The sequence below is a fragment of the Budorcas taxicolor genome, chromosome 4 (assembly GCF_023091745.1).
Source record: "Budorcas taxicolor isolate Tak-1 chromosome 4, Takin1.1, whole genome shotgun sequence".
Lineage (NCBI taxonomy): Eukaryota > Metazoa > Chordata > Mammalia > Artiodactyla > Bovidae > Budorcas > Budorcas taxicolor.
In genome coordinates this window covers 113,623,907-113,631,965 of record NC_068913.1, presented here as the reverse complement: position 1 = coordinate 113,631,965, position 8,059 = coordinate 113,623,907, and the positions used below count along the sequence as shown (strand labels likewise).

Below are 8,059 nucleotides of genomic sequence, written 5' to 3'. Positions count from 1 at the left end.
CAGCACTCAGCCTTGTTTGTGCTCCAGCTCTTGCATCTGTACATGACTACTGGAAAAACTATAGCTTTGATAGTACGGACTTTTATTGGCGAAGTGATGTCTCTGCTTTTTAATACACTGTCTAGGTTTGTCATAGCTTTCCTTCCAAGGAGCAAGCGTCTTTTAATTTGGTCCTACAGTCACCATCCACAGTGACTTTGGAATCCAACAAAATAAAGTATGTCACTGCTTCCATTTTTTTCCCCTTATATTTGCCATGAAGGGATGGAAGCCTGGACTTATTTCAGAAACTCAAAGGAGCCTGAGAACAGAGTTTTGTAACTTCTTTTTTGAGAGTACAGGTCTTGCAAGGAAAGAAATTCTCCATACACAACAAGGGTATTTGAAAGGTTCTGCACAATCAGAAAACATGGAAATGTCCTTTGCAATTACATCAGATTTTTAAATACTTAGTACCAAGAATAAGAATGCAAATGATTTCATTATTGCTTTTGCATATTAATTACATATAGCAGTGATAATATTTTTAGATATCTTGTGTTAAATAAATAGATCATTCAAATTAATTTCAACAATTATTTTTGTCTTATAATGTAGCTACTAGAAAATATATAATTGTACCCGGGGCTTGCATTATATTTCTGCTGGACAGTGTTGCTCCCCATGAAGCATGACCTCAGAATATAACACCTATATAGTGTCACCAATGTGGAAAGGATGGACTCTATAATTAGGGGTGGTGGGATAACTGGCTTCTAAAAAAGTCTCATAAAATCCCTACTTCACTCTATTACAAAAAAATTTCAGATGGATGAAAGACCTAAATTGGGCTCTCCTGGTGGCTCAGAGGGTAAAGAATCTGCCTGCACTGCCGGAGACCCAAGTTTGATCCTTGGGTCAGGAAGATCACCTGGAAAAAGGAATGCCAATACACTCCAGTATTCTTGCCTGGAGAATTCCATGGACAGAGGAGCCTGGCGGGTTATAGTGCACAGGGTTGAAAAGAGTTGGATGTGACTGAGCAACTAACTTTCAAAGACCTAAATATAAACTCAGACTTTTAGAAGAACATGCAGAACACAACTGTCTTAGTTTGTTAGGGTGCTATATCCGAATACCAGAGACTGGGTGGCTTATAAACAACAGAAGTTTGTTTCTCATGGGTCTGGAGGTTGGCAAGTCCAGGACATCTGGTGATAGCCCTCCTTCTGGTTCGTAGGTGGCTGCATTCTTGCTGTGTTCTCAAGTGGAGGAGGGAACAGGGCACTAATCTCTTTCAGGAGGGCTCCACTGTCACAACCTAATCACCTCTGCAAGGCCCCACCTCCAAATATCATCACATTAGGGATTAGGTTTCAATGTACGAATTTTGTAAGGCAGGCTCACATACATTGTTTATAAAATATGTATAACTCAGGGAAGGCTTTCTTAAACACAACTTCAAAATCACAAACTGTAAAAGATAAATTTGGCTGTATCAAAATTTACATTTTTATATGACAAAACATTCCTTAAACAAGAGACTCTGAATGTTGTAACACACATGATTGGAGAATAGATATGCATTAGAACATAAGCAAGATGAAGAGTTTGTGGAGATCTTTTGCAAAATATTATAAATATGCTTAACACTATTGAACTGTCAACTTTAAAATGGTTAAGATGGTAACTTTCATGTGCTTTTTACCACCATTTAAATTTTTGTAATTATTTAAAAAGATAAGAATTCCTACAGAGCAATCAGGAGAGAAAAAAAAAGTTAGCCCAATTAAAAAAATGGGCAAAGACAGAATAAGCAGTTCACAGAAGAGGGATTTTTTTTTTAATGTTTTCTTTGTTTATTTATTTATTTTGGCTGGGATGGGTCTTAGTTGCAGCATGCAGGATCAGGGATAGAACCTGGGTCTCCTGCATTGGGAATGAGGAGTCTTACCTGCTGGTCGACCAGGGAAGTCCCTACAGAAGAGGTATCTTTATGACAAATAAACACATGAAAAGATGCTCAACATTGTTAGACATCAAAGAAATGGAAAGCGGTTAAAACGATAAAGAAGCACCATTTTTATACTCTTTCAGAATTTAGGATAAGTTGAAGTCTAACTAGATCAAAAACTGGTGAGGAGGACAATGGTATTTTCATTCGCTAACAATGTGAATATAATTGCTATACTCATGGAGAAAGTCTTAGCAATAAAAATAGTAAAATAAATATTAAAAACTACATAAAACTGCAATCATAAAATTATAAGTGTGTGTAAAATCCAGATATTTCATTTCTGGGTATTTTCCCTTGAGAAGTTCTACATAAATGCATCAGGAGATATGTACAAAGATGTTCATTGCAGCACTATCGTTAATGTGCAAAAAAACAGGAAACATTCTTAGTGTGTCCTTTAATCAGTTCAGTTCAGTCGCTCCGTCATGTCCGACTCTTTGAGACCCCATGAATCACAGCATGCCAGGCCTCCCTGTCCATCACCAACTCCCGGGGTTCACTCAGACTCACGTCCATCGAGTCTGTGATGCCATCCAGCCATCTCATCCTGGGTCGTCCCATTCTCCTCCTGCCCCCAATACCTCCCAGCATCAGGGTCTTTTCCAATGAGTCAACTCTTCGCATGAGGTGGCCAAAGTATTGGAGTTTCAGCCTCAGTGTCAGTCCTTCCAACGAACACCCAGGACTGGTCTCCTTTAGAATAGACTGCTTGGATCTTGCAATCCAAGGGACTTGCAAGAGTCTTCTTCAACACCACGGTTCAAAAGCACCAATTCTTCGGCGCTCAGCTTTCTTCACACTCCAACTCTCACATCCATACATGACCACAGGAAAAACCATAGCCTTGACTAGACGGACCTTTGCTGGCAAAGTAATGTCTCTGCTTTTGAATATGCTATCTAGGTTGGTCATAACTTTCCTTCCAAGGAGTAAGCATCTTTTAATTTCCTGGCTGCAGTCACCATCTGCAGTGATTTTGGAGCCCAGAAAAATAAAGTCTGACACTGTTTCCACTGTTTCCCCATCTATTTCCCATGAAGCGATGGGACCAGATGCCATGATCTTCGTTTTCTGAATGTTGAGCTTTAAGCCAGCTTTTTCACTCTCCTCTTTCACTTTCATCAAGAAGCTTTTTAGTTCCTCTTCACTTTCTGCCATAAGGGTGGTATCATCTGCATGTCTGAGGTTATTGATATTTCTCCCAGAAATCTTGATTCCAGCTTGTGCTTCTTCCAGCCCAGCGTTTCTCATGATGTACTCTGCATAGAAGTTAAATAAGCAGGGTGACAGTATACAGCCTTGACGTACTCCTTTTCCTATTTGGAACCAGTCTGTTGTTCCATGTCCAGTTCTAACTGTTGCTTCCTGACCTGCATATAGGTTTCTCAAGAGGCAGGTCAGGTGGTCTGGTATTCCCATCTCTTGAAGAATTTTCCATAGTTTATTGTGACCCACACAAACGCTTTGGCATAGTCAATCAAGCAGAAATAGATGTTTTTCTGGAACTCTCTTGCTTTTTCCATGATCCAGCGGATGTTGGCAATTTGATCTCTGGTTCCTCTGCCTTTTCTAAAACCAGCTTGAACATCTGGAAGTTCACGGTTCACGTATTGCTGAAGCCTGGCTTGGAGAATTTTGAGTATTACTTTATCAGCGCGTGTGAGATGAGTGTCATTGTGCAGTAGTTTAAGCATTCTTTGGCATTGCCTTTCTTTGGGATTGGAATGAAAACTGACCTTTTCCAGTCCTGTGGCCACTGCTGAGTTTTCCAAATTTGCTGGCGTATTGAGTGCAGCACTTTCACAGCATCATCTTTCAGGGTTTGAAATAGCTCAACTGGAATGCCATCACCTCCACTAGCTTTGTTCGTAGTGATGCTTTCTAAGGCCCACTTGACTTCACATTCCAAGATGTCTGGCTCTAGATGAGTGATCACACCATCGTGATTATCTGGGTCATGAAGATCTATTTTGTACAGTTCTTCTGTGTATTCTTGCCACCTCTGCTTAATATCTCTGCTTCTGTTAGGTCCATACCATTTCTGTCCTTTATTGACCCCATCTTTGCATGAAATGTTCCCTTGGTATCTCTAATTTTCTTGAAGAGCTCTCTAGTCTTTCCCATTCTGTTGTTTTCCTCTAGTTCTTTGCATTGATCTCTAAGGAAGGCTTTCTTATCTCTCCTTGCTATTCTTTGGAACTCTCCCATTTGAATGCAGATTTCCAAAGAATAGCAAGGAGAGATAAGAAAGCCTTCCTCAGTGTCCTTTAATAGTAGAATAGATAAATGAAACTTCCTGAATTCTTATAATGTATAAAATAAAACAGTTAAAAGGAAGTTTAAGCTGAGTGACGAAGAGACAATAGGTATTAGGTCCCAAGGGCAGGAGGGAAACGGTCCTGTGGAAATCTGAACGTCAGGACTGATAACCAGGTGAGTCACCAGCCTGTGGCTGTGAGAGGGTCAGATTGCAGTAGGTCAGAGCATTGGTGAGGAACACTTTTCTGAAGAGAAGAGTCCTGAAGATCATCCTTAAGTCTAGCGAAGGGGCTTCACAGGGTCCATTCAACGCCTTGGTCCACGCACCTGGAGTTGGGGTTTGCAGTGAGGTGTGTCCAGCACAAAGCTCTGTAGGTAGAGGGGCCGACCACTCTTGGGAATCCGCTTGTTTGACCAGAATGGGTGGAAACAGAAGGCACCCGAGTATTTTCTCCCAGGCCACGCAGGAGAGAGCCTTTTTGCAGCAAATCAAATTCTGTGCAAGGACAGGTCACAAGCCCCAGCAGAAAGAGTCTGAGCAACACAGATCGTGGAAAGCCAGGAGAAGAATGCTTTGCCAGGTCACGGGAGCAGTGGAATGGTCCCGATGGAGGCCTGGGAGGAATTTCATGGAAATGCCCGGGGAGTCATTTCAAATACTTGCCAGGCCCAGGGAAAGCAAATGTTACCTTACTACAGTTCTGATCTCGGGAGAACCTTCTCGTTCTCCTCACCTCTCCTCTCTCCCTTCCCTCCTCCCTACTCCTTGGGCTAGGAAAGAATACTGGACGAGGAGAAAGAGGAAGGACTATGTCTCAGCTCCTCCCACTTCTAGGGGTGGAGAGAAGTTGAAAGCTGCCCTGCAGGAATCCCTTGGTGGTCTAGTGGCAGTGGCCCTGCACAGTCACGGCAGAGGCCTAGGTTCGATCCCTGGGTGTGGAGTTAATGATCAAGGAAAAAATGGGAGGAAGAGGTTTGGGTTATTGATTCTTACAGGAGGCAGGACTTTTCTCTTTTTTAGCAGCACCGCGCAGCTTGTGGGATCTCACTGAACTGGCCACACACTGAAAGCACCCCAACTACTAAGCCACCAGGGAACTCTCGAGATTGGCTCTTTTAATTACGAATTCAGGAGGCAGCCACAGGACTTTCTGCTACCTATGCATGATGTTTAAATCACTTGGGCAGGGGAATTCCCTGGCGGTCCAGTGGTGAGGACCCGCCGCTTCCACTGCAGGGGGCAAGGGTTCCACTGTGGGTCAGGGAAGTTTCAGCATGCCACGTGGCACAACCAACTTTTAAAAAGACGTCACTTGGGCAATAGAAACAGCTCACTGAGAAAGTTTAAGGGGATAGTGAAAGCAAAAATGAAGTTGCTTTTACTATTACCTCTTTCGTCCTACAAGTTCAAAGTACCAGATATAAGAGCGACAACAATAGCTCTCAAAAATATGTCATGTGCAAAAGAATTCAAGCTACGGGAATTGCCAGGAGTTGGACTCTGCACTTCCACCGTAGGGAGCCTGGGTTTGATCCGTGTTGGGGGAACTAAGAGCCCAGGAGAACAATACATTCTGCATTACCCAGTTTGGATTTAGTAAAGATACACAGAATGATGCTAAATACTGTCACTGAATATAGAAGTAATAAAAACGGGACCTGTATCTCAAATACATGAAGTGGTCAAAATTCAACCAAAAAATCCAGTTAGAAAATGGGTAAAAACATATGGGCAGACATTTCAGAGAAAAGGATATACAGATGGCAAACAAGCACTTGAGAAAACGTCATCATTGTTACCCGTTAGGGAAATGCAAATTAAAACCACCGTGGAGTGTCACTACACACCCAGAGCATGACTAAAACTAAAAAGGTGATAACACCAAATGCTGGCGAGGATACAGACAAACTGGGTCACTCGTGTGTTGCAGCTAGGAATGCAGAGTGGCACAACCACTCTGGGAAACCGTTTGGTAAGTTCTTACAACACTAAATGTATGCTTATCTATGTAATGGTTAATTTTGTATGTCAACTTGACTGGGCCACGGGGTGCCCAGATACCTGGTCAAATTTGGTGAGTCTGTGAGGGTGTTTTTGGATGAGATTGATGCCAGGGGAAGTCAGTTGCTGTGTCATGAGGATGCCCTGTTGTGTGGGAATCAGGCCTCCTGCCAACAGCTCATTAGGAATAGTCCTTTTTTTCCCAACAGCCGTGAGAGTGAGCAGCTTAGAGCGGCTCCTCCCGCCCCAGTTGAACCATCAGATGGTTGCAGCCCCAGCTGACATCTTATCCATAGCCTCATGAGAGACTCTGAACCAGAATTGCCCAGTTTAGCCACACCCAGATTCCAGAGTCTGAAATTTGCACGATATGAGGAAGACTTACTGCTCTAAGCTGCTGAGTTTGGGGGTGTGTTGTTATGCACCAATATCGAGTTAATATCGAGTCCTTCTACCTTCAACCCGACACTGCCCTAGCATCAACCAAGCCCCTGGACCGCTTTGGGGAATGACACAAAAGACGACAACTGGGCAATGAGAGAGAAACCCAAAGACACAAAAAGAGAAAATTGACATCAGTGTGGATGGCAGGGGATGGCTAAAGGAAAGACGGGGAGGAGAAGTAAGCGGTGGTGGGAAGGATACATGAGACTGAAGGCTGAAGTAACGGTTCAAAAATTCAAGAGCCTTATACAGACACAGAATCTGGAGGTGAGCTGGGAGAGAGGGTCAGCTCTGTCCTACATTACAGGTTATTTGAAAGTGATTGCAACTGAAAAGCTGCTGCTGAACTTCTGGGCTTCATCTTAAGGTAGAGACTTCAGGGACCTTCCAAATTGGAGCCAAGAAATGATGGTCCTTTTCAGAAAAGGAGGATGGTTATGGTATAAAGGGGGATGTTGAGTGGGACTGATGACTCTGCTGAGTCAGAATGGCAGTCTGAGTGGATTGTAAAGAACTTTGGTAATTATACATTCCCATTGTCACCTGGGGGTATAGCTCAGTGGTAGAGCATTTGACTGCAGATCAAGAGGTCCCTGGTTCAAGTCCGGGTGCCCCCTTTGAGAGTTTTCTTTTCCTCCTTGTGCTGAATTGACATTATGGAGTCTTAGAGACCACTCTCAAAGGAGAGCCTGGCTGGAGCACCTAGATGGCCACCCTTGGATTCAGGCTCCAGTCAGACACTCAGCACTACGTTGAAGATCAAGGACAAGACCAAACCCATCCCCAGTTTCCTGGGGCCCTATTGGTTTCAGATTCTGTATTATCCAGGGTCCAGTCCAGAGACAAAAACCGCACTGGTCATTTTAACAGAATTTAATATAAATAATTGCTAGACTGGCGATTCGTTTCTTACATGATAGTATACATGTTTCAATGCCATTCTCCCAAATCATCCCACCCTCTCCCTCTCCCTCAGAGTCCAAAAGTCCGTTCTATACATCTGTGTCTCTTTTGCTGTCTCGCATACAGGATTATCATTACCATCTGTCTAAATTCCATATATATGTGTTAGTATACTGTATTGGTGTTTTTCTTTCTGGCTTACTTCACTCTGTATAATTGGCAGAGTTCGATACAGGATACAGGATGCTTGGGGCTGGTGCACAGGGATGATCCAGAGAGATGATATGGGGTGGGAGGTGGGAGGGGGTTCAGGATTGGGAACTCTTGTACATCTGTGGTGGATTCATGTCAGTGTATGGCAAAACCAATACAGTATTGTAAAGTAAATTAAAGTAAAAATAAAAATTTTTTAAAATAAATAAAAAAAATAAAAAGCAGACACATTAATTTGCCAA

General features: G+C 42.9%; 1 non-coding gene across 1 annotated transcript; it reads left to right on the top strand.

Annotated features, from left to right (window-relative positions):
• Positions 1–7,246: 7,246 nt before the first annotated feature.
• On the top strand, positions 7,247–7,318 carry TRNAC-GCA (transfer RNA cysteine (anticodon GCA)). The gene has a single exon. It is a non-coding gene; the product is annotated as a tRNA-Cys (tRNA).
• The last annotated feature ends 741 nt before the right edge of the window (positions 7,319–8,059 follow it).